At 36.7% G+C, this 26,511-nt stretch overlaps 1 long non-coding RNA gene across 1 annotated transcript in view; it reads right to left on the bottom strand.

Annotated features, from left to right (window-relative positions):
• Positions 1-26,511, bottom strand: part of LOC121827292 (uncharacterized) — a 301,492-nt gene that overhangs the window by 243,834 nt on the left and 31,147 nt on the right. Inside the window, exon 2 of the long non-coding RNA XR_013049200.1 lies at positions 24,752-24,907. This is a non-coding gene — a long non-coding RNA (uncharacterized LOC121827292). The remainder of the gene's footprint in view (positions 1-24,751; positions 24,908-26,511) is intronic.

The raw sequence follows: 26,511 nt of genomic DNA, 5'->3' as shown, positions 1-26,511 counted from the left end.
GTCATTAGTGACTCATGCAAAATTATGTTGGCACCTAGATACAGACTTACAGCACCAGACTATGGCATCCAAGGACAGAAAATTCATTTAGTTTGACTGTTATATGTCCTGGCACTAAATGTTATAAGTAACATGAATTAGGTGTTCAGAATAAAATCCTGACTAAATAATGAATGAAACACCTGAAAGAAAATATAAAATTATTTGATATTTTATTATATAATATAAAATTAGGGATTTTTAAAGCATGGAGCAAAATAAACATTAACCTGTCTGAGAAAAAGGATTTCTCTCAGGATTTTTAGAGACTAATTACTGGAAGTAAAGGTCCTTCTTTCAAACTTTTAGATGCATTCACACATGTATTATCTAACAAAAGTTCTTAGTTGACTATACTCTAGCAAGCATTGCAAGAAACCATAAAAGTACCCAAACTAACTGAACAAATGATTCCAGTGACAAAAAACAAAATCAACACAAGAACAACATAGTGCAATGTGAAAGCAACAATTCATAATGACTCACCCATGACAACACAGTTGAATTAATGGCAGGTCCTTAGGAACCTGTCATTAATCTCAGTCACTTTACGTAAATCACTAGCTACAATCTACCACAGAGAAATGTATCTAATGCCTCTATTTTTCTGTGCTAGCATATTAAAGATAATGACACTATTGGCACAAACATAATAGTTGAACTTTAGGTGATTTATTTTATTGTATACTGTATTTGGTGACAACTCGTGAGAATTTGAGTGGAAAGAAGACTGTGGTAAGCTACAACAGAGAAAAGCTTAGAACTAAAACTCCGTCAACTACCCCATCTTCAGACAGCTTTAGAAGTGCAAAAGCAGGAAGAGTAGAAGCATACCTAGACTAGAAACAAGATGCTAAATATAAGATGTAGACAAATGAAGAATGATAAACCTCTCACAACATAAGCAACAAGTGTCGATGGAAACAGATAATACAAAGCTCCATCCACACTAATCCAAAAGGAATCAGCCATGTAGTCAACCTGAGTGGGTTAACTTTTCACTAACATCAAAGCAGATCACTATTTTAGTCCTTAATATTTGTCTATTTATGTTGTAAAACAGTTGACCCAGTTTCAGAAATTTAGTGTAAACAATGTATAAAGTATATCCTAAGGAATCCTTCTTCCTTTCTCCTCCTTTCATTTTCTTTTTATTTCTTTTTGCAATGAAGAGACACTTGCTTCTTCACACAGACACTCAAAAACTTTAGCTCATATTTATGATTCAAGGAGTGAGGCATTTGCCCACTGACCTGCTGCATTCTAGCAGAGGAGAAAGAGATGAGAGGCAGAGGGAAGAACAACACCAGTCCCTTCTTTTGGAGGAGCAGTCACACTGCAATGCACATAGATATCACACTTGCAATTTTCCTTCCTTGAGGGTGTTTCTTTGTTTGTTTTAGCTTTTCTAAACTGGCTTCATTGAATTTTATATAAACTTACTTATTTGATGTTTTTCCTCATATTTTCATGTCTAGCATTGCGAAATCCCTGAGTTAATACCCCAGCCCATGGTGTCCAGGATTTAATCGATAAGATCCACAGATAATGTACAGAGTTTAAAAAGTTCAATATTTCAGGCAAGAGAGATGAAGAAAAGCCACTACTTACATATACAAACCTGAATGATTTTGTTGTGTAACTGGACCATAAACATTTTCTTCATTTTAATGAGATTTTATTTAGCAAATATTACATTGTTGGTAAAGGAAATAGCATCAGTATGTGAAGTGAGAGCCCACAAAGCCTGGTCAAGAATTTATTAAGATGTGCAATGGGAATAACATACTCATGAATACAGAACAAAGTAGATGCTGCTGCAGAACCAGCTGTTGTCTGCTGTTCTGGCCAAGGATGATGAGAACCAATCTCAAGCCATTCTTCTCCGTTGCTTGCTCCTGCTCTGACCACCTAAGAGAGAGCCCTCGCCCCCCACTCCTCCGTTCTTGTCTAGTCATGTATGCAGACAAAACCATACCCTAGGGCTTGTTACCCCAATGCAACTGACTGAATGACCGAATTCCCACAACAAGAATGGATTTGAATATTGAAAACAAAAATATCTAGATTCTTATTTTTAAACTAGTAACAAAATTTACATTTCATGTTTTTTTATTCAAAAGCATAGTTCCACTTGCTAAAAGTATGAAGACCTCTTCTATCTCAGAAAGTTTGATCTACACAGAGGTTTTGTAACAACAGAGAAAATATGATTGTGAGCATGCTAGGAAAATATGTAATTTCAGAACATGGATGTAGATCCTGGTATGAACACTCAGTGCACAGACAGGAAGATGGACAAGCAAAAAGCGCAAGAAAAAAACCTGCCGCTTCAGGAAGTTCTGACTTAGATTTCGAATTTTTCTGTTATTTATTTTTGGTAGCACCTACTATACTAGAGAAAGTAAGACCTAAGATGACTGTGAATTAAGCAACTGTGAGCCACAAATTGATCAGAATATCGTTTTCAGCTGAGGAGTCCTCCAGTTCCTAATATGCCATTTAAAGGGTTAGACAAATACTTCTAAACATCTTCTTAGGTATTACTGATGTCAGAGTATCTTACACCTTCACTATGTAACAATCCTTTTATGATTTCAATACAAAATTTGAGCAGAGCAGATTTTTAAGAATACAAGCCTCAGATCATTTTTAGACAGTGCTTCAGAGGAGCCTTATATTATTGGGTTATCATATTTCTTAAAGTGAGATGTTAAGATTTTGTTCAGATGTGCATTGTTGTTACCACTAAGGTCAATCAAAAGAGGAAAATATTCTGACTGAGAATTCCAGTCTCTATTTATTTCAACCTTTTCATTTTTCTTATTTCATCCTAGTGTTTATGAGAAATGATTGGTTTACAATAAATGATATTGAAGAGCTGGAGATGACTTAGAAATTAGAAGCCAGCCGGGCGGTGGTGGCGCACGCCTTTAATCCCAGCACGCGGGAGGCAGAGCCAGGCGGATCTCTGTGAGTTCGAGGCCAGCCTGGGCTACCAAGTGAGTTCCAGGAAAAGGCGCAAAGCTACACAGAGAAACCCTGTCTCGAAAAACCAAAAAAAAAAAAAAAAAAAAAAAAAAAGAAATTAGAAGCCTTTGCTGTTCTTGCAGGAGACCAGATTGTGGTCTCCAGGACCCACACCAAGGGTTTCACAACTGCCTGGAACTCAAGCACTGGAGACCCAATGCACTCTTGTGATCTCTGCAGGCACCCACACACATATGGCACATACATATTACACACAGAGAAAGGCATGCAAATAAAAATAAAATGAATCCTTAAAGAAAGGTATTGATAAGAGACGAATGAAGTGTATGAAGATTTAGATGATGGCATCCTAGTATATGATCTGTGGATGCACGACCTGTGTTAATAGAGTGTATTGGGATTGTAGCAGTGTTACTGTGGGGAAGAAGAGCACAAATGGCCCATTAGTTCTTCTGTCTTAAAATTGACCAGGCAGGACATTCTTCTAAAAATGGAGCACAAATGGAACACATTCTTATGCACAAACACCAAAGTTTTCTGTAGTTTCTACTGTTCCAGATACAAAAACATCGAGGTTACTAGCTTCCAGAGCTATAGTTTCAAACTTAATTTTCTTTCCAAAATTCATTTCAAGGCTGGGTAGAGTCAGGTTGCATGGGTTAGAATAAAATAGAGCAAAAAGAGAGTATAGAATACTTCTGAAAGAATTATCCTAAACACCATTTTACGCAAATTTAAAAAAATCTGCTTGAAATTCAATTTTTTAATTAATAAATGGTATTTTAAAAGAGCACAAGTAAACAATTTTTTTTCAAATTTTTACCTTCGATGGTTTTGATTTGGGATTGAGCTATGGATGAGATTGCCTTAGAAAAAAGTCTCTCTGTAACTTCTATAACAAAACATAAAGTACACACACACACATACACACACACACACAAACACAATTAAAAAGAGGAAAGGAATTTGAAAGAGAACAAGGTGGTACATGGGAGGTTTTGGAAAGAGGAAAAGTAAGAGGAATGAGATATAATTATAACTTCAAAAATAAAATGCACTAAAACTATTTAAAATGCATTGCAAGTGCATACTAATAGAAGGCTGCGTGTATTGGTTGTTCTTCTCATCTCACACTTATCCATGGAACATTTATTTGTCAGAGTATGGAACAAGAGTTTAGAACAGTAAATCTATAATTGAGTCTCACTTGAAAATGACACTTAACAACCCATTCTCTAAAGGAAACAATTCTTCTCTCATCCCAGATATCAATAAATGCTAAACTAATGTGAACAATACATTGCATTAATAGTACTGCTATTAATAATCAATTTGGAGAATTGGGGCTTGAGGCCAACATAGTGAGCAGCTGTGAATGGCCTTGCCCGCTTCCCACTCTCTGAACTGACATTTCATGAGCAGTTGCTTTCACTATTTTCTGCCTCAGAAAAGACACTAGAAAATGGAGGGGGAAAATCTCAGAAGCAGAGCAGTTTTATTTGCTGCTGTCAATAATGTTTCCTGGTGCTGCTTTTCCCCCCCGGAAAGGGGAAAGTTAGCTGTCTTGTTAATTTAATCTGATGCGACCACTATTACTATGTTTCAAGCCATTTCCTCAAACATATGCCCTTCCAGGCTGCATTGCTCTAACAAGATAGCACAAGAAAATACTTTAATCATTTATATAGACTTTGTGGGGTGCCTCATGTATGTAAATACTTTGAGCTTGCTCAGAGGCTTTCATATTTTAATATTCTATTTTATCCCAGAAACATTTTTTTCCTGTGGCCTTACAGCTAGGATGAAATTCCAAAACAAGAAACCCAGTGGCTTCTACTCTCCATCAAAATTCAGGGTGAGCAGCTGGTCTGTTTGTAAAGGTCTAATTCAACAGAATCCTGGAATCACCACTTTTGCACAAAGGTGCAGTCTGTCTTTGGGCACTGTTCCCATTAAAGAAATGAGAAATAGAAACCAACTTTGATTAAACTAAAAAACATTTATTAAAGAGATTATTAGTAAAACATGACCTAGCTGACAGAAACAAAGAAAGTATCAAAGAAGTAGGCTAAAAGATGAAAAGGAGCATCACAATTTCTAGCCAATGCTCCACAGACAATTTGAATTCATCATGGCTTCTCTTTGGATAACCGTGATGAAAGAATTCCCATCACTTTGTAGAGTTTCTAAATAAAATGTTGGGCTTCCTAAAATTTGACAAAACAAAATGGGACAGGCCTTTGACAGCTGACATGAAAAGAAAATGTCAAAATAAAGGTGTTGGGCAGAAAGGAACAAAACCAAGAGCTGATACCAGAGAAGGTAGAAAGTGTGCTAGATATATCAGAAGAAAGTAGGGGTTGAAATTACATCCTTCACAGAAAGTGTTCCAGAAAAAAAGAAAGAAAACTAAACAGAGTCACCCCTTCCTTCCAGGTAACATTTAGTACCACCATGTGTAACAACAACTAGCACAATTTTACACCCAAATCAAATTACCATTAAAATTAGAACAGTGTGTGTGTGTGTGTGTGTGTGTGTGTGTGTGTGTGTGTGTGTGTGTGTGTGTGATTGAGGAGTTGCCTAATCCAGAATAATGTACACTCGAGAAATATCCACTTTAGGACAATTAATTATGTCATCACCAGAATTTAAGATGTGGTCCAAATAAAAAAGAATGGAGGTTTAAACTGAAATTTCCTCTAATAATTAAACAAGGACCAGGACCTAAATGTGTTATTTTACCATCAAAAAATAATTATCACACTAGTGATAACATTGTTTAAAATAACTAAAATTTTAGACTAATAAATTATCCTGGGCACCAGGCCATCTATGTTTATGAAATCCTACCATCTACATTAATTTTATGTTAGAGACCTCATCAGTTTGTCCATTTAATTGATGAAAATTATAAAATACAGTGATTCAAAGATGATGATTATTGATGTTTTGCAGACAAGGTAATGGGAAAGGTACATCAAATCTGATAACAGCTTTCAGCTTAACAAGTGTTCTAAGTACCTGTTTTTTATCAATTGAAATCACTCTGAAAACCTTACTATCACTTATTTTATAGGAATCAATTTGACTGAGTAATAAAAATGATAAAGTTCAGCAAGTTTATTTTGGAAATGGTCCCAAATCATGACTATTCAAGGTCTGACCTAATAAACCATTATGCTTTAGCTACCTCTTCTGAAGTCACCAACAGCATCAGAGCCCAAGTTAGAACGGGTCGTGGAGAAAGAGCACTGATGCAGACTAATGCACTAAAACACTTCAGAGAAGGCATAATCTTGCCAACATTTTTTTTCCAGTTAGCATACAGAGTTTCTTCAAATACAGTTGAGTCATGCTGTAAGAGACAGTTTCACTTTGAGTCATCCTTACCGATAATTCAGAAAATACTAAACAAAAGTTTGAGCTAAGTCTCAGGTTACTGGCATGCCCTCCTAGCAACATGGGTACAAGTGAGGCTGAGAAAACAGCTGTGAACTGTCATTTACTGGAGCTGATGGTGTTTGAATCATAAAGAAAGCGTATCCTCTGGCAAATGTTGAAAGAATAAATAAATGCAGAATGTCTTTATACAGTGTCTTTATACAGTTTTGAGGTAACACTGAATGTTGTAGTACTTGATAACCCTCAAACAATAGTACCTTCCTGTAAGATCTTCAGAGTTAATAGTTTAGGTTCTAAGCCATGAGCTAATAAATAGTTTACTAACTACCAAGCTTGTTTGTGCTATTACTGGCTCTACTGGTGAGGCAGGGAAGGTGCTTTGTTCTACCCATCTCACTCATCAAAGGTTTTCAAGTTTGTAACTTGATGGGCTGAATTGCATAACTACTGGAGATAACAATGAGCTTTCCCTTTTGATGTGCTTAGCCAGTTTGTGGGATATCCAAATGCAGCCTGGTTTTCCAGTCTGTAGTGATTTTTGTACTTACTTTCTACCAGCACTAAATGACAAATACAATTATTTGTTGAGACAACTAATTTTCCTACACATAACAGTTAGGTTCTAAAGTTTCAATATAAATAACCATGTTTATAAAAATAATGTATCATTAAAAAATGATGATCATCACTAATGAAATAAATCATTGTCTTAAGTATTTCCAACCAATTTGAAAATAACTTCCTCTGCCAAAATGTGCTTTTTCCACCTAAGTGTTTCCATGAGGAATATGTTGGATAATTTCTCTACAAGCCAAAAGCCTAAATAACTTGCTTTTCTTTCCCATTGTTATTTTTCCTTACAGTAGTTCTCAACCTTCCTAATACTGGGAACCTTTAACACAGTTCCTCATGTTGTAGTGACCTACAACCATAAAATTATTTTCAATGCTACTTTATAACTGTAATTTTGCTAATGTTATGAATTGTGATATAGATATCCCATATGTGACCCCTGTGAAAGGGTGGTTCAATCGCTAAAGAGCCCATGCCCCACAGGTTGAGAACCATTGCCTTACATCCTCATTCTTGTATATATAAATATGCATTTCAATCACATATGTATGTTAAATAAATAAAAGAGGCTAGGAACATTTGGATATACCTAATTATATATGAATAAGTAATTTAAGTTTGACAAAATTGTTATGTCTAGGCAAGAATCTCATTCAAAGAAAAATAACAGTCCCTTAATTCCTACCCATACTCATCTCTCATAATCTATTCAGTGTAAGATGAAAGGATGTATATGAAGCTCAGAAATACTGTCTCTTTCTGCTACAAATGAAATTTATAATAGTAGATAGCATGTTCATTTGGGAAGGCAAAACAATTACTTTAGAGAAAGTATCAGCTTAGACTACATGTATCTATCCTTTATCTTCAAACAGGAGATAGAGAATTAAGACTTCTAAACTGGTAGTTTCCAAAAAACATACCATACCCCCAGAGAGCTTCATGAGCAACTTAGAAGAAAACCGTGTTGCATATAGACAATTCACCATTATCATCCCTCTCCACCAATTTTTAAGACGCAAATGTGGTTCTCATGGCTCATACAGTAATGTAAAAAAAAAAAAATTACCAAAGAGACCAATACATACTAAAAATCTGAGCTCACTTAACATAATGAGTACCATTCCATTAAGTGAGGAATGCTAAATGATTATTCATTGTACTCAAGACATTGTGGACATATTTTTGGCAAGTTCCTGTAGATAATGCGTTGTAGGCTTCTGACTTTAAACTTTTAAAGTTGGAGAATTGTAGACTAATCAATTTGTTGACTAGTAGCATATGCTCAAGGGAGTAAATCATTCCAGGTACTCAATAGCATGCTTGACCGAATTTAAGTACAAAGCAATAAGATCATCCCATTCCCTCAAGTTCTCATACCCAATGCCTTCTCCTCAATTGACCCCCCATCCCCAGTTTACTCATGGATATATCCTGTTTCCCCTTCCCAAGGTGATCAGTACATCCCTCTTAGGGTCCTCCTTGTTTCCTAGCTTCTCTGGAGTTGTGGGTTATAGTCTGATTATCCTTTGCTTTACATCTAGTATCCACTTATGAGTGAGTAAATACCATGTTTGTCTTTCTGAATCTGGGTTACCTCACTCAGGATGATATTTTCTAGATCCATCCATTTATCTGCAAATTTCATGATGTCATTGTTTTTTAGTGCAGAATAGTACTCCATTGTGTATATGTACCACATTTTCTTTATCCATTCTTCGGTTGAAGTGCAGCATCTAAGTTGTTTCCAGATGCAAGCTATTATGAATAATGCTGCTTTGAACATAGTTGAGCAATTATCCTTGTAGTATGATTGAGCATCCCTTGGGTATATGCCCAAGAGTGGTATCATTAGGTCTTGAGGAGATTGATTCTCAATTTTCTGAGAAGTCGCCATACTGATTTCCAGTGTGGCTGTACAAGTTTGCACTCCCACCAACAGCAGAGGAATGTTGCCCTTGTTCTGCATCCTCTCCAATATAAACTATCATCAGTGTTTTTGATCCTAGCCATTCTGACAGGTGTAAGATGGTATCTCAGAGTTGTTTTGATTTGCATTTTCCTGATGACTGGGGGTTTTGAGCAATTCCTTAAATGTCTTTTGGTCATTGAGATTCTTCTGTTAAGAATTCTCTGTTTAGATCTGTATCCCATTTTTAATTGGATTGTTTGGTATTTTGCTGTCTAGTTTCTTGAGTTCGTTATGTATTTTGGAGATCAGTCCTCTGTGGGGTTGGTGAATATCTTTTCCCATTCTGTAGGTTGTTATTTTGTCCTATTTACTGTGTCCTTTGATGAGCTGGGGAAGGGATGGAGTAAGAGAGCAATGAAAGAGATATCTTGATATAAGAAGACATTATGAGGTAAGAGAGAAACGTGGTGCCAGGGAAACTCCCAGAAATCCACCAGGACAACCCCAGACTTGACTATTAGCAATAGTGGTGAGGATGCCTGAACTAGCCTACCCTGGTAATGAGATTGGTGAATATCCTGTCATCATAGAGCCTTCATCCAGTAACTGGTGGAAACAGATGCAGAGATCCACAACCAAACACCAGGCCAAGCTCTGAGTGTCCAGTCCAAGAGAGGGAAGAGGGGTAATATGAGCAATGGGGGAGGGGGGTCAAGATCATGATGGGGAAATCTACAAAGACAACTGAACCAAGCTAATAGGAACTCATGAACTTTAGAACAACAGCTGTGGAACCTGCATAGGACCAGACTAGACAGACCCTCTGCCTACCAGAGACAGCTGTGTAGCTGGGTCTCTTTGAGGGGCCATTCACAATGTGATCAGGAGGAAAAAGCATGAGAGGGGGATCTGTGGTTAGTATGTAAAATGAAAAAAAAAAATTTAATTAAAAATACATAATAATGAAAATAAAAAAGTCATAAGATGTGTTGCTTCTCTGTGGGCAAATGTTGTGGAGATATGTAAAGACAGAATGAATATTACTCATCATTACTCATGTATTTATGCAGACCAAAGCCCTGAATAAGGCTGAAGTTTACTTATGCTGTTTATATGACCAAATCATTCTAAATATTCTCACAATATTTCATATAGAAAGAAGAGAATGGATGGAAAGTACAGTATTGTATTCTCTAATACCAGAGAGAAATGCACCAACCTTCTCGTCCATATTTTTGCTGCAGGTTTTGTTAATTCACATTCTTATTTTAATGACCCTTAAATAAACCACTTCCTGCCAGTGTAATATTTGAAATTGACTGCCTATATGACTATGATAGAAACCCAAGCAAGAAAACAAAATCTTTATGAATTGTTTTATGCTAGTTTATCAATAATTTCTAAGAAACTAACGGTAAACAATAAAGGTAAACAGAAAAGTTAGTTGTAAACTATAAAAGTATGTTAATTCAAAATTTGTGTACAAAATAATGTCTTATTAATAGCTACCATGTGTTGAATCTCTGCTTAATGTCATGAAGTAGGTCTTTAGATGCACTGTCAAAGCCCACAATAGATCTCTTGCTCAATTACACAGTTTGTAAGTGGTAGAAACTCTAAATAAATGCATCCCCATTCTGGTTGATCAGTTCTGTTTGGATCTCACCTTCCTAGCCTGTGATAATTATCATACGATTCATTCACCTTCATCACACTTGTCCCCTCTAACAAGCTAGGCATAGATTTACTTTTCCTATTTCCATACTTTAAAAAATCACATTTTTTTCTGTTCTTATATTTTTTCAGTTCTTTTCTATTTTACAACCTACTGAAGTTCTACTACACTGGGCCACAATCAATCCTTTACATATTAAATAAATTAAGAAATCCATTAAGGTAAATATTAACTAAATAAGGTTATATTTAATATGTAAATAATGTACATATTTACTAAGTTATGATATCCATTAGTTAGTGTTCAATGGGTCCACAAATGAATGGGCAAATAGAGACTGCTCTCTTCTTTAACTCTAGGTGTTTTCATTCTACTTCATTATTTTACAATTACAAAGAAATTTTGTTAGTTTTAAAAGAAGCACACTCATATTAACGTTCATCTATTACTCATTAAATACTTTTCACCTAAAAGTTGCCCACAGGGTGCTGACTGGAGGCTGTAGACTGTACTTGGAGCAGCAGCATCACACTGGGGTCTACCAAGCCAAATGTAGGATGGATTGTGGCAGCCAGTTGCCTTTCAAGAAGATACAACTTCATTGCAAAAACAGTTCTAAGTACAGACATTAAGATCAAGGGTTACTTAGTAGTGAAGAAAAGGAGAGTGTGCAGCACAACCCAGGTACTTATCAGTTTTCCTTTTTAATTCACCCCAACTTGTCAGTTCAACCCATTCCCATGTTCTCTTAATTTCAACAAAATAAAGATAATATTTAAGAGGTTAAAAAAAACACAAAATCTACTTTAGAAACAAGGGAAACACTGTGGATTACAACTAGCTTAAGGTAGGGTAGTACAATGATCTAATATATACTGTGTGCTATAAACACAGAAAAGGGAACAGAACACAGGGCAAGGTGTTCAGGCATTACTAGAATGAAGATAAGCCTTGAAATAAATAATCTTGGAGTGGGGTAGAAAAAAAATATCCACAAGTACATTGCTCGGCTGTGAGACAGGGTCAGGAAGGTGTTTCAGAGGCATTCAAGAAAACTAAAGCAATAGATTAAAAAAAAAAAAAGATAGAAATGTTGGGAAACAGAATTGTGTGTCAAATTCCATTCTGCTGGAAAACCAAAAGAGATAATAAGGGATGAAGGCAGAGGATAAAATAGTTGATAAGATTATAACCACAGACGTTTCCAAATCAAAGGAAGCTTTTGTGGTAGGCATCAATTTGAAAGGGTCCTGAGGCAGAGAAAATTCTCCGTGTATACCAAATTGTTTTCTTGACCTCTTGGGCACACCAGAATATATTTATTATTCCTTCCTCTGGTAGTTAGGCAAAAATTGAATGTATGACTAGAGATGAAAAGACTCTGTGTACTTAAATGAACATGTAGAAAAAGAGAAATTGATACACAGCTAATTGGATGATGGTTGGTGGGTAGCCAAAGACAATTTTAAAGGTCTAGATACTCTTGGAGTAAATATACCAAGCAGGAAACCAGAAAGAGACTTTTAGGAGGGGTACATTTTAAACAAGGGGTTGAAGAATGTAGATAGTCTTAAAGCAAAGTGGAAAATACTGAGGTTGAGGGGTTTAAGCAAGGGATTTCTGGAGATATAGGAAAAGTGAGGAGACATGAGGATGCATTAATCATTCCAGGCAGGGTATGAAAACTGGGTGGGAAATAGGAAAACTGCTGGTTTTTTTTTTTTTTTTTTGTGTGTGTGTGTGTGTGTGTGTGTGTGTGTGTGTGTGTGTGTGTGTTTTTGACAGGGTTTCTCTGTGTAGCTTTGTGCCTTTTCCTGAAACTCACTTGGTAGTCCAGGCTGTCCTCGAACTCACAGAGATCCACCTGGTTCTGCCTCCCGAGTGCTGGGATTAAAGGCGTGCGCCACCACCGCCCGGCAAAACTGCTGTCTTGTAACCATAGGAAATACCTTAACCAGTCAGACAGAAAAAGGTGTCCTAAAAGCTGTGAGTTATTAAAGAGAAATCTTATTTCTTGGGATGGGATATCTTCTTACAAGTTGCTGGTCAAGGAGGACCCATAGGTCCCCCAAACAATACAAGCTCTGCCATTTCTCTTGGTTGTTCACAAAACTAAACAATAAGAACCATATTGCTGAGAGCACCACATACCTTGTATATTGATGTAGAAAACAAGATAAAATTGAACTGTAAGACTCCCTCATGCTTGTTTGCTTTCTTAGTCCCAGAAGCTGATGTGGGAGCTTTTGACATATCAATGGCCTTACCCATCTGTGAATCCTACAATACATAAGACCAAACTATCAAGTAAGATGTGCCCTCTGTGCATTGGTAGCATTACTGTTATGAGGGTAATCAATTGCTCTCTGGTCCACAATATGGAATCCATGTCGTTAACTATAAGCCTAGCAAAAAAACTAGCATGGGAAGATTAAAGGTCTTTGGAGAGAATTAAATACACTGTTTTAGTAACATGGAACAACATCAACCTACCTGCTAAATGTGTGTGTTTATACACATAGACAAATGTTATGGTCAGCCTTAATCAAATAGCTCTATGCTTACAATGAATGATGGTAAATAAAGAATTCATAGCTGCACATAGTATTTTTCCCTAAACAAAACTAGATGATAGAAAGAAGGGCTGTGAAGGTCATCTTCTAGGCAAGACAAAACTGTTTTAATTGTGAACTTTTGGTAGTATGGATACTCGTACTTGATCTACACACAACAGAGGAGGGACACATAGGCTCCAACATTCAGTGCTGAACTCTTTGCTCCTGCTAGATTCTGGAAAAGGAGAAATCAAGGCCTTCAGCGGTGTACCTACCACTGATTACCCCACCAGGCTCCAGGAGATTATTACAATCTAACTGTCACAGAGATGTCCCTGGTTCAACTAAATGGTTCACAAAACATAATCAAATGGCATCAGTCTGGATAAGGGACTACTTACTGGTAGGGAGGAGGGGAGCTTATTGGGGATGGGAGAGAGACAAGAGAAAGCTAAGGAAAAGAGTAAGCAGGAAATATTATATATATGTATGTATTGTCAACAAACAAATCGATAACATTTTCAAAATAATTTTTAAAGTAAAATAGTATTTATACATTTCAAAGTATTCCCATAACAAATATAAGATTACCAAAAGGATCATAAAGCTTACCAATTAATAAAGATGAAAGAGAAAAGATCAAAATTTTAAAACTCAGTAGCATTTTTCTAAACTAGAAGAAACCAATTATACAAATTATTTTAAAGACATTTTACAATGAAAAGGTATATAAAAAGCAAATATAGTAATTAATGGCTAGTTTTTGCAAATTAGAAGGACCTCTTCTAACAGATATTTCAAAAAAAAACTTTAATAAATTCTCACACAAGTTAGCCAGTTCATACAATTTGATTCACAGCAGTAATTTTCTCCAGAATATATGGAAATATAAAGGTTTAATATTAAACCAGGCAAACTAAGAGTAAGAGAAGCTGCTGATTCATTTTGACTTGAGTCTTTAAAAAAAACAAAAATAATAAAAACAACAAATAAAAAACAAAAACAAGAAAAAATAATTAAAACAAATGTAATTGACCAAGAATAGATAATAGTATTGAAAATCAATAAAAAGTAGAAATTGTAGCTCTGTATGATGACACACAACTGTGATTCTATTGTTTATGATTTGGAAAGAAACCCTCACAAGCACCAGGCCAGCTTGGGATACACAGCACAGCAAGCCTCTATTCTAATAAATAAACAAATAAGTGGAAAATAATACATTTGAAATAAATAATTGGTAGAGCTAACACAACAGAAAAAATGGATATAAGTAGCACCAGGACTACTAGAACATTTTGTGAAGAAAGGATTTGTAGTTCTCTTATATATATATATATATATATATATATATATATATATATATATATATATATATATATAAATTTTATTTCAGCACTTATTTATTTAGAAATTATCTCTCTATATAATACAGGCTGACCTTGAACTCACAATCTTCTCCATGGCTTATGATTGTTTGTTTAATTTTTTTTTATTATTTTACAACACCATTCAGTTCAACATAATAGCCACAGATTCCCCTGTTCTCCCCCTCTCACCCCCCGTCCCCCCAGCCCACTCCCCATTCCCACCTCCCCAAGATCAAGGTCTCCCCCAAGGACCGGGATTGACCTGGTAGACTCAGTCCAGGCAGGTCCATTCCCTGCCTCCCAGACCGAGCCAAGTGTCCCTGCATAAGTCCTGGGATTTATAGTTCTTACAACACAAAAATACATTGTAGGGAAAAAACAGATTCTGAATCAGAAGAAAATACAGGAACACTTGTAGGATTTTTGATGTGAGAAAGAATGTTGTTAAAAGAACTAGAACTATACATCAAAAGGAATAACTTTTGGTGAGTTTATGAAATCATGACTCAAACAGTAGATGTTATAGACAGTGTAAGCATCTACATGAGGAAAAATCTTGAGGGTGTACCCACTCTTGTGACTTTGCAAGTGAATAAACAAAATCTGTAATGCACATCATCTCCCTAAACCACCAAAAGAAAACCACAAATCTCAAGTGAAAACTGCAAAAATGCCTAAGTACTCAGTGCAGAAAAAGGACAACAATGCTTAACAATTATACAAGTGATGTTTAAATCACTAATATGAAAAATGGAAATTGAAACAACAATGTACCATTTACTCCTCTATCAAAGTGGAAATCACATATTAAACAGCACCTGTTGATGAGCATTTGTGAAACTCTGCTGGCAGGATTCTGAATGTCTACATACATGATGGAGGATGATCTGTTAGGTATTATGTAATGTTTCAGTGCAATCCTTCCCTGCATTACAGGTACCAGAGAAACACACATTGGCACCAAACATATTGACAAGTATGCTGTATATATAAACTGGAGAGCAGTGATAACGTTAATGGAAATTAATTGCATCTACACAGCTTACTACATAGTCACTTTTTAAGGGCTGTCATTTTGACAGGAAAAAGAAATAAGTAGAATGAGCCTTACAGCACATTATTTATAAATACTGAACACATGCCTAAGAAATAATGTTACACATTTAGTTACAGATGCACAGAAGCTTAAAGAATAGAAAGCTATAAAAAAAAAAGTATAAATCACATCTGAGGAACTATTGGTGTTAGTGTCTGCCAGAGGAGGAGACAGAGCCAAGATTGTTTGTTTTTGTTTGGTTTGTTTTTATAATGTGATACCTGGTAGCTTGACCACACTCCTGAGCAGAACTGTGAGAATGCTTGGGCAACACAAACTGGACTGGATAGGATTTAAAAAGAAAAAGAAAGAAGGAAGCAAAGAAAGAAAGAGAGAGAGAGGGAGGGAGGGGGAGGGAGGGAGGAGGGAGGGAGGGAGGGAAGAAGGAAGGAAGGAAGGAAGGAAGGAAGGAAGGAAGGAAGGAAGGAAGGAAGGAAGGAAGGAAGGAAGGAAGGAAGGAAGGAAGGAAGGAAGGTCCAGGTTGGGTAGGTAGAGAGAGGAGGGTGGAGAGGGTTGATGTAGGAGGGGTTGTGGAAGTGGCACAAACAAGATCAAAATACATCATATGGAATTCTTAAATAATTAATACAAAAATTATCTTAATACATTTATTTACTTATTTTATATCCTGACTGCAGTTTCCCCTCCCTCTTCTCCTCCCAGTACCTCCCCCAGTACCCACTCTGTTCCCACTCCTCCAAACCACTGCTCCTCTGTTTATATTTAGGAAAAGGGCAGGTCTCCCATGAGTATCAACAAAACACAGCATACCAAGTTTCAGTAAGACTAAGCACCTCCCCATGTAATAAGGCTAGGCATGATGACCCAGTATGAGGAGTGGGGTCCTAAAGACCTGTAAAATAGTTGAAGACAGCATCTGTACCCACTAGTAGGAGTCCCATAAGAGGACCAAGCTACACAACTGTCACACATATGCAGAGGGCCTAGGTCAGTTCCATGCAGGCTCCCTGGTTGCAATTCGGTCTCTGTGAGCCCCTATGAACCCAGGTTAGTTGATTCTGTGAGTTTTCTTGTGGTGTCCTTGGCGCCTCTGACTCCTACAATCCTTTCCTTTCCCACCCCTCTTCTGCAGGCTTCCCTGAACTCCACCTAATGATTGGTTGTGGGTCTGCATCTGTTTCCATCAGTTTCTGGATGAAGCCACTCTGATGACAATTGGGCTAGGTACCAATTTGGTCACAGGAGATGGCCAGTTCGGGCTAAGTATCCTCTATTGCTAGGAGTCTTAGCTGGGGTCATCCTTGTAGATTCCTGAAAGATTACCTTGTGCCAGGTTTTTTTTTCCTAACTCCAAAATGCCCCCGTTTTCCAGTAGTCTCTTTTAGTACACTTCCCCTATACCCATGTCCCCAACCTGTTCTCTCATGTTCCTATCCCCATTCACCCTCAGTCCGCTCAGGAAATCTCATCTATTTCCCCGTCCCAGGGAGATCTGAGTGTCCCATGCATGAACCCTCCTTGTTACCTAGTCTCTCTGGGTCTGTAAATTGTAACATAGTTATCCTTTATTTTACAGGCAAAATATCCAATTATGAGTGAATGAGTAACATGTTTGTCTTTCTCAATCTGGGTACCTCAAGCAGGATTTTTTCTTTTTTCTTTTCTTTTCTTTTCTTTTCTCTTTTTTTTCTTTTCTTTTCTTTTTCAGAGCTGAGGACCGAACCCAGGGCCTTGCACTTGCTAGACAAGCACTTTACCACTGAGCTAAGTCCCTAACCCCCAGGATTTTTTCTAATTCCATCCATTTGCTTTCAAATTTATGGTGTCCTTGTTTTTAACAGTTGAGTAATACTCTGTTGGTTAAATATACCACTGTTTTGTTTTATTTTTTCATTCCTTGGTTGAGGGGCATCTAGGTTGTTTCCACGTACTGGGTATTACAAATATAGCTTCTATGAACATAGTTGAGCAGGTATCCTTATGGTATGATTTAGCATCCTTGGCACATATGCCCAAGAGCAATATAGCTGGGTCTTGTGGTAGATTGATTGCCAGTTTTCTGAGACACTGCCATATTGACTTACAAAGTAGTTGTGCAAGTTTGCACTCCCACCAGCAATGGAGGAGTGTTCCCCTTGCTCCATATCTTCTCCAGCATAAGCTCTCATTAGTGTCTGTGATCTGAGCCATTGTGACTGGTGTGAAAGGGAATGTCAGAGTCATTCTGATTTGCACTTCTCTGATGGCTAAGGATGTTGAAACAGAATTCTCAACCTGAAGGAAGAGAGCTATAGAAAGGAAAGCAGAGGCAACAGACTTGGTACTGGATTACAAAAGAAAACAGTGATACATTAAAATTCCATTAAATGTGTTTGTCCAGGACAATTCATACTTGTGCCCTGAATAAAATCATTATTTAAATTTATTCATCTACTATCAAAATTGAAATAAATAGTAGTCAGGAAATATAAAGTGGTTCTCATTGAAGGAATATTTAAAGTAGAAAAACAAATTAAAATCATTCTCATTTAAGAGCTAAAGTCTTTTTTGTTGTTGTTTATAAAAACAGGGTTTCTTGGTGTAACAGTTAACTATCCTGAAACTCTCTTTGTGGAGCAGGCTTAACTAGAACTCACAGAGATCTCCCTGCCTCTGCCTCCAGAGTACTTGGATTAAAGGCATGTGCCACCACCGAGCTAAGAGCTAAAGTCTTAAATGCCTTTCATTAGTAAGGCAGATTTTCTGTAAGCACAGTATATATTAACCATTTCCTGCTACTTTTTATACTAAGGGCCTGAGTAACCAGGGCATCCAAACATAAAATATGTAAGATTTTGTCATTGCAATGCAAATTTCCAGGTTCCTGAAGGATAATTTCCTACATGACCAAGTTTCATATTTTAAATGAAATTAGGCTTGAAATGTGTTTGCATATAAAAGCTGGGGGCAGCTTTGGGTGTTATGGAGAGGTCTGTGCTAGTCAGTTTTTGTCAACTTGATGCAAATTAGAGGGAATCTCATCTGAGAAGATCTCTCTATCATAGTGGTGTGTAGAATAGTGTGTGGATGATTTTGTTGTTATTAATTGATGTGGAAAGTGTTACTCTGGACAGGTGCTCCTGAGAGAAGCAAGCCAGTTTGCAATTTTTCTCCAAAGTCTCTGGTTCATTCCCCACCTCCAAGTTCCTGTCTTGGATTCCTGCTCTGACTTCCCTCAGTGATGGTGTATGATCTGAAAGTTGCAAAATGATAGATAAATAAATAAATAAATAAATAAATAAATAAATCCTTTCCTCCCCATAAATTGCTTTGGTTATGAGATTATCACAGCAAAAGAAAAGCAAACTGGGGCAGGTGTGATCCACTCTTAAACTTACATTGTTTTAAACAAGTTTTCTCACAAGCCACAAGACCACCATGCACCACTGATCTCCTTATCTTTACTTCCAACACTGAGATTACAAGCATGTGTTATTATTATTATTATTATTATTATTATTATTATTATTTTAGCAGAGGTTCTGTATATTTAACTGAGGTACTTGTGCTGGCTTGCAAGCACTTTCAGGACTAAGTTATTGCCCCAAACCCCAAATCCTTCTTATGATTTTAAAAATAAAATAATAAAATATATAGTCATTTTAAGCTACTGCTATAGTTACCTGTTGTCTAAAAAATGTTTACTAAAACTAATAAGAAACAAAAAAACCCTATCAAAATAAATGAAGTACTATCTAGATATAACTTAGGTTATTTTCATGTTTTTATTTATTCATTGAAAATTTCATATATTTTGATCATATTCTTTCCCCTTCTCAACTATTCTAGGATCCTTCCCACTCTAACTTTACATTCCTTTTCTTTCTTTATAAAACAAAAACAGAAACACACACACACAAACACAAAAAACCACATAGTCTGATTTGTGTTAGCCAACTACTCCTGAGCATAGGGCCTGGCCATAAAGTATAGGATATATCTACTGTCATTCTACTGATGAAAATTGATCTTCCTTTTCCCAGAATCTATCGATTGCAAATAGCTTCCTATTTAGAGATGGGATTCTGTGTCCACTTCCCCTTCTCCATGCTTGGATTTTGTCTGGTTTGTACCTTTGCAGGTCTTTTGTATGCTTCCACAATCTCAGTTTCAAAGTTATATGTAAGAGATATAGATATAGATACATAGATATAGATATATAGATATAGATATGAATATAGATAGATATGAATATATATTCAGCTCTAATGTGTCTAGAAGACTGTTTCCTTGTAATCAGGCATTTCCTGTCCCGACTGCCAGGTCCCAAAAAACCAACTCTGAGGCTGAATATGAATTGTAAATGCTCGGCCAATAGCATTTGTAACAAGCTTGGCTTGTTACTAGCTGACTCTTACATTTTAATTAACCCATATTTCTATTTATGCTTTGTCACCTGGCACTACCTCTATTAACATTGCTTATTCATCTCCTGCTTCCTCTGTGTCTGGCTGGTGACTCCTAATTCTGCCTTTCTCCTTCCCATCATTATATTGATCACCTTGCCTGTACTTTCTGCCTGGCTACTGGCCTATCAGCATTTTATTAAACCAGTTCCAGTACAAATCCTTACACTGTGCAAGAAGATTATCTACAGCACCTCTAGCTTTTTCTCTAACTAAAAAGGGAGATTTTAACTTTAATATAGAAAAACTATATGCAACAAAAACAGTTTTCAAGTAAGAATTACAATAATAATATCTAATCCATCTACATTTGGCAAAATTAGAGAAAATACTTACCTATCTTACTTTCATGAGTCTATGGTTTTTTATCTAGTTTACTTTCTAGTATAACTAAGGAAAACTAAAATTATAGCTATTTAGTCTTCAACTGCATCAAAACTCCAGAAGAGTGAAATGTTACTTAATGACAGGAACATTAGGCCTCCTGCACAGTCACCTAAAGTTCCTCTGTAATGGTGGTATCCAACTTTGGCCTACAGGCCTAGCATATCTGACAGACTTTCCTGTGAAGCAGGGAATTCTGAAGGACTGTCCTACTATGTCTTGGCCTAGTTCAGCAGTCACCTTTTTTGCATCCTGCTGGTCCAGATTGAACAGTAAATGTCAGCAATTGAGGCAAAGGCAGTTTCTTTGCCCATATGGCTATCTTTGGCCATAAAGAAAACAAGCTCTATATGAAGTTTCTTCAATGCCCATCATCTTCTTTGAAGTAGATTGGTGCTTCCAGGAACAGACATGTCTCACTGTCATAAAAAGCCTAGATTAGTAAAAAAGTTTAAATGCCATATTCTGTAGGTCTTTAAAATGTTTGAAGATTACCCATTTATCTGATATATATCTCTGTATACTCTGAAATATATCTCTGTATACCTAGAAAATCTAACTAACATGACCATAAGCTTGGTAGATATGGGTGACTATTATAGATGACTAATTTTAACCTGTACTTTTAACTATACATTATATTTTTAAATGAGCTGCTTAAGCACAACATTCCAAACAAGGGTAAAAATACACATAAAGCATAACAAAAATAAGCTCAAATCTGTATCAATATACAAAAATCAATACCAATTTAAAGTGTTTGAGACTAGCAGTTGTTTTTTGGTTTAAACGTAGATTCAATAATCTGCCATTTAGCCTATTTCTGTATACCCCCTTTTTCTTTTTAGAATGAGATCCCTGAATCTAATCTCCTTTGTTCATCATTTTTCCTGAAAATTACCAATAGCAACTTGTAACCAACTCCCCTAAATAATGATACACATTCATAATTTATTTTGGGGAATATGGGCATAGTTCTCTAGAATACTTTTTGCTGATTAAGGGTGCTGGTAATCTTTGGGGGACCCTGAGAAAATTTAGGACTATGGTCCAATCCTGGCTAGAGTCTTCTATTGGCTGGATCATCTCAGCCAGCAACCTTGAAGCTGTTCTGGATGTACAACTCAGAGGAAACTGCAACAGAGGTGCTCTAAAATGTTGGATCATCTGGGAAATCTGTTTCCATTGGAGATTTTTCAAGGGATCTTTGTAACACAAATCTTAAAAGGTCTTTTAATAAAAAACCCAGAGCCAGATATTGGGGTAAAAGCTGAAAGATCAGAGAAGCAGAACAGCAAGCTACTAGCTTACCTCTACTAAATCCTCAGCCTCAAGAGAGCAAGTTCCTGTTTCCTCACACCTTATATAGCTTTCTGTGTCCTGCCGTATTACGTCCTGGGATTAAAGGCATGTGTCACCACTACCTGGTTCTGTTTCTCTCATGTAGCTCAGTGTGGCCTTGAACACACAGAGATGCAGATGGATCTCTGCCTCTCGAATGATAGGATAAAATGTGTGTGTCACCACTGCCTGACCTCTATGTCTAATCTAGTGACTGGCTCTGTCCTCTGATCCCCAGGTAAGTTTTATTGGGGTACACAATATATCACCACAGATCTTCCTCAATCAAACCTGATTTTTCTTAACCCAGAATGAAGCCACAGCCTCTCATTTCCTGTGGAAACAAAAACATAACAGCTTCCCCAAAGTAATGTATCTTTTGACTTAAATTTTGAAGTCGCCCGGCGGTGGTGGTGCACGCCTTTAATCCCAGCACTTGGGAGGCAGAGCCAGGCGGATCTCTGTGAGTTCGAGGCCAGCCTGGTCTTCAAAGCGAGTTACAGAAAAGGTGCAAAGCTACACAGAGAAACCCTGTCTCAGAAAAAAAAAAAAAAAAAAAAAAACAGAAAAAAAATTTTAAGTCAAGATAATTATACATATATATATATGTGTGTGTGTGTGTATACATACATATATATATATAATATATAGCAGTTTTCATAATCTAATGTCTCTTAGCAGCCAAAATTTTTAAAAATTTTAAAGAACAAAATAATGTATGTAATCCAGACTCTGTGTATTTTCCATCTTTATGTGGTTTATATTTTTGTTACTCTATTCCTTTTTAAAAGACTTTCTCTACTGTTTTTCTTTTCTCTCCCAAGCAGACATATATATTTAAACACACTATCATCCATTCAGAGATTTTTTTTTAATTATTGTGAATTTTTTAATTAGTTTATTTATTTTTCTATTATCAGATTGATACAGTACATATTCTTATCCTAATACTGAGGCTTGCTGAGTAATTGAGTAAAACCAAAACTTATTATAAGCCACGGTCATCCTAGAGTCCCCCCTACTATATAACCTCTCTGGTTCTGTAGGTTGCAGTCTGATTGTTCTTTGCTTTATATCTAGTATCCACTTATGAGAGAGTACATACCATGTTTGTCCTTCTGGGTTTGGTTTATCTCATTCAGGATGATATTTTCTAGTTCCATCCATTTGCCTGCAATTTCATGCTGTCATTGTTTTTCTCTGCTGAGTAGTACTCCATTGTGTATATGTACCACATTTTCTTAATCCATTAAGATAGACACTGAGCACAACAATTAATAAATAGGACCTCTTGAAACTGAGACGCTTTTGTAGGGCAAAAGACGTGGTCAATAAGACAAAAAGACAGTCTACAGAATGGGAAAAGACCTTCACTATCCCCACATCTGACAGAGGACTGATCTCCAAAGTATATAAAGAACTCAAGAAACTAGACATCAAAATCTGAACAATCCAATTTAAAAATGGGCTAAAGAGCTAAACAGAGATTTCTCAAAAGAAGAATCACAAATGGCTGAAAGACATTTAAAGAAATGCTCAACATCCTTAATCATCGGAGAAATGCAAATCAAAATGACTATGAGATATCACCTTACACCTGTCAGAATGGTTATGATCAAAAACACTAATCAAAAACAGTATATTTGGAGAGGATGCAGAGCAAAGGGAACACTTCTCCACTGTTGGTGGAAATGCAAACTTGTACAACCACTGTGGAAATCAGTATGGCGGTTTCTCAGAAAATTGGAAATCTATCTATCTCAAGACCCAGTCATACCACTCTTGGACATATACCCAAGGAATGCTCAATCATACCACAAAAATACATGCTCAACTATGTTCATAGCAGCACTATTGGTAATAGCCAGAACCTGGAAACAACCTAGATACCCATCAACAGAAGAATGGATTGAGGTTTTTTTGTTTGTTTGTTTGTTTGTTTTTCATCTGAATTTGTCTTTACTGCCTATCTCTACATTTTCCTGGCCACATGAGTCTTTAAACTGCTAAGGGGCATGGCTAGGACCAAAGAGGAGGCTTTGTTTGCTGGCTAACCCTGCTCCTTGGTCTGTGAGCGTTTAGCTTCATGGTGGAGATATCATCGAAAGTCATATTTACCGCCCCAACTCTGGGGAGTTTCTGGGTCCATGCTGCCACTGAGTAGCATGCCACCTGCTGTTTATAAACTCTTTTAAGTGTTTGGTAGCAAGGCCTCTTAAAAGAGTTCCATGGTTTTGGCTGCTAGCACTGAGTCAGGAAACCATCTTTTTGTAATACACTCAGCTTGATTTTGAAGAAAAAATGTTACAATTATATTGTAAGATATTATTGACAAGTACAAGAAATGGATTTTATAAGTCCTTCAAAAAACTTATCTGAGACAGGTGTTCCCGTGCAAGAAAACATATTGAAGAATGTACTCAAAGAGAGCCAGAATGAGAGACAAGAATGATACTGGAAATTACATAGGAACGCCAATAAAAACATTTTGTCCACAGTCATGGGAACCTGGACACTCTATTTCAAAAATCACCTGAGAGCATCAGGAAATGTGCATCCCGACCATCTGTCCACTGCCAGAAAAATGAGATGCTTTCTGATCAGCTTCTGTGCTCTACACTTCTAGCTTGTGCATGAGTGAATTTAACCTCAGTTTCACAGGTCATCAATAGTGTTGTATGAGAGAAAGTCTAGACCTAGTATTTAGAGACATACAGTCAGATCTGATACAGTAACAAGGTTCCTCATAAATTTGTATGGAGATTTTGGGAAGCTGGACAGAACAGTTGTGTAGTAGCATCAAAAATGCAAAGAGTGTCAGAGGATTTAAAGCTGTACCGTGCCCACTAACTTTAGACTACATAGAGGACATAAAAGACATTCTCAGATGTTGTAGTTTAAATATAAATAGCTCCTATAGGTTGATTCTTGAAAACTCTGTCCCCAGCTGGTTTCTTCCCCACTGTTTGGGGGAAGTTATGAACCTTTTAGACATGTTGCTTACCTGTCAGAGGACATCCTTCAAAGGTTATAGGTCAGCTCTGCTTCTTCTGGTACTGGTGACTCTGCTTTCTCTCTGCTACTTCAGTGAGACTAACCACTGTGTGATCCTTCTGTCAGGAACAATCCATTCCAGTCACCAGGCCTTCTCCACAATGAACTATAAAAGCAAAAACAAACCTCTCCTCAAGAGACCAGGTACTTGCATCCAGGCAGTGGGACCGGGTCCTGTGCTCATTGCATGAGTTGGCTGTTTGAAACCTGGGGCTTATGCAGGGTCGCTTGGCTTGGCCTGGGAGGAGGGGACTGGACCTGCCCAGACTGAGTCTACCAGGTTGATCTCAGTCCTTGGGGGAGGCTTTGCCCTGAAGGAGGTGTGAATGGGGGGTGGGCTGGGGGGGAAAGGGAGGGGGGCAGGAGGGGGGGAGAACAAGGGAATCCGTGGCTGATATGTAGAACTGAATTGTCTTGTAAAATAAAATTAAATTAAATTAAGAAGAAAAGAAAAGTAACTAATATATCACAAAAGATAAATAGCTTTTCAGTTTTTCAAATTGACAGAAGAATAGGCAGTATTCAGGTGCACAATCAAAGACTCCTACACCTGAGGTGAAAGCAAGAGAGAGGAACAGGGGGGAAAGGGGCAGAACAAATGTTAGTGGGATTTCAGTATTGATGTTTTATGAGATCATTGATAGAATTTAATACCATAGTCTTCAATCAACAAAACACAATGTCAAGAAACTTTGTTAAAGCATATTTTAGTCTGCTTGTTTCACATGCTAATTTATTAAATGGCATTACATTTTCATTGAAACCTTCTTCCATGCTGTTAGTTCTAATCAGCATATTTGATATTGAGTAGTCAATGTCAGTTTCATTTCTGAGCAACTCAGCAGCTTGAAGCAACGTAATAACCAACACCTACCAAGAGGAAAAATTAAATGTATAAAAAGAAAAGCAAACCCAAATAGCAGTCCCAAGTGCCTCCATTTCATAATTAATACAAACAAAAACATGTTTAATCTGCTCTCAACTGTAAATAACACTAACAACATATTCATGGCTCACAAATGAAATTTAAGAATAATTTCACAACAAAATAAGGTGGAAACAAGTTTACCATAAATGTCTCATATTTCAAAAAGAGAATATTTTTCTCTAAGTTTAAGAAATATCAAGTCAGAATATTTCACTTACAGTGGGATGCATGTAATCAGTTCAACTTTCCATGCAAGATTATATCATCTTTTTAAAATCTAAGGGAATTCTAATCAAACTCAAACGTGTTCCCATTCTTTAGTTAAAAGATAACCACTACACACACACACACACACACACACACACACACACACACACACACACACACATATTCACATTAACTTGAGATACTTATGATAGGATTTATTAATATACCAACATTATTTGTAGTTGACAATTCCACACCTAAAACCTACTTTTAACTGAAAGTAACTACTAGACATAGATTCTTGGTTCTTCTATCCTTACAGTTTTTTCTGACTAGAAGCAATTAAACCTGACCAGAAGTAGATGGTGAACACAAAACAAACTCAGTGGTATTTTTTGAGAGATTGGTTGGTTGGTTTGTGGTTTGTTTGTTTTCTTTTTTAAATTTTTTTATCCCATTTTTAACCTTACTGATCTTTTATATTAAGGTTTCTGGTTTTGATTTTATGGATTTTCTCTCTGTGTGTATGTGGGAGGGTGTCGGCATTTGTATGTGTTTCTTGTGTATTTTCTTTT

This window comes from Peromyscus maniculatus, chromosome 2 (genome assembly GCF_049852395.1).
Source record: "Peromyscus maniculatus bairdii isolate BWxNUB_F1_BW_parent chromosome 2, HU_Pman_BW_mat_3.1, whole genome shotgun sequence".
Classification (NCBI taxonomy): Eukaryota; Metazoa; Chordata; class Mammalia; order Rodentia; family Cricetidae; genus Peromyscus; species Peromyscus maniculatus.
Note: the sequence above shows the minus strand (reverse complement) of the source record. Positions and strands in the feature narration are given on the sequence as shown.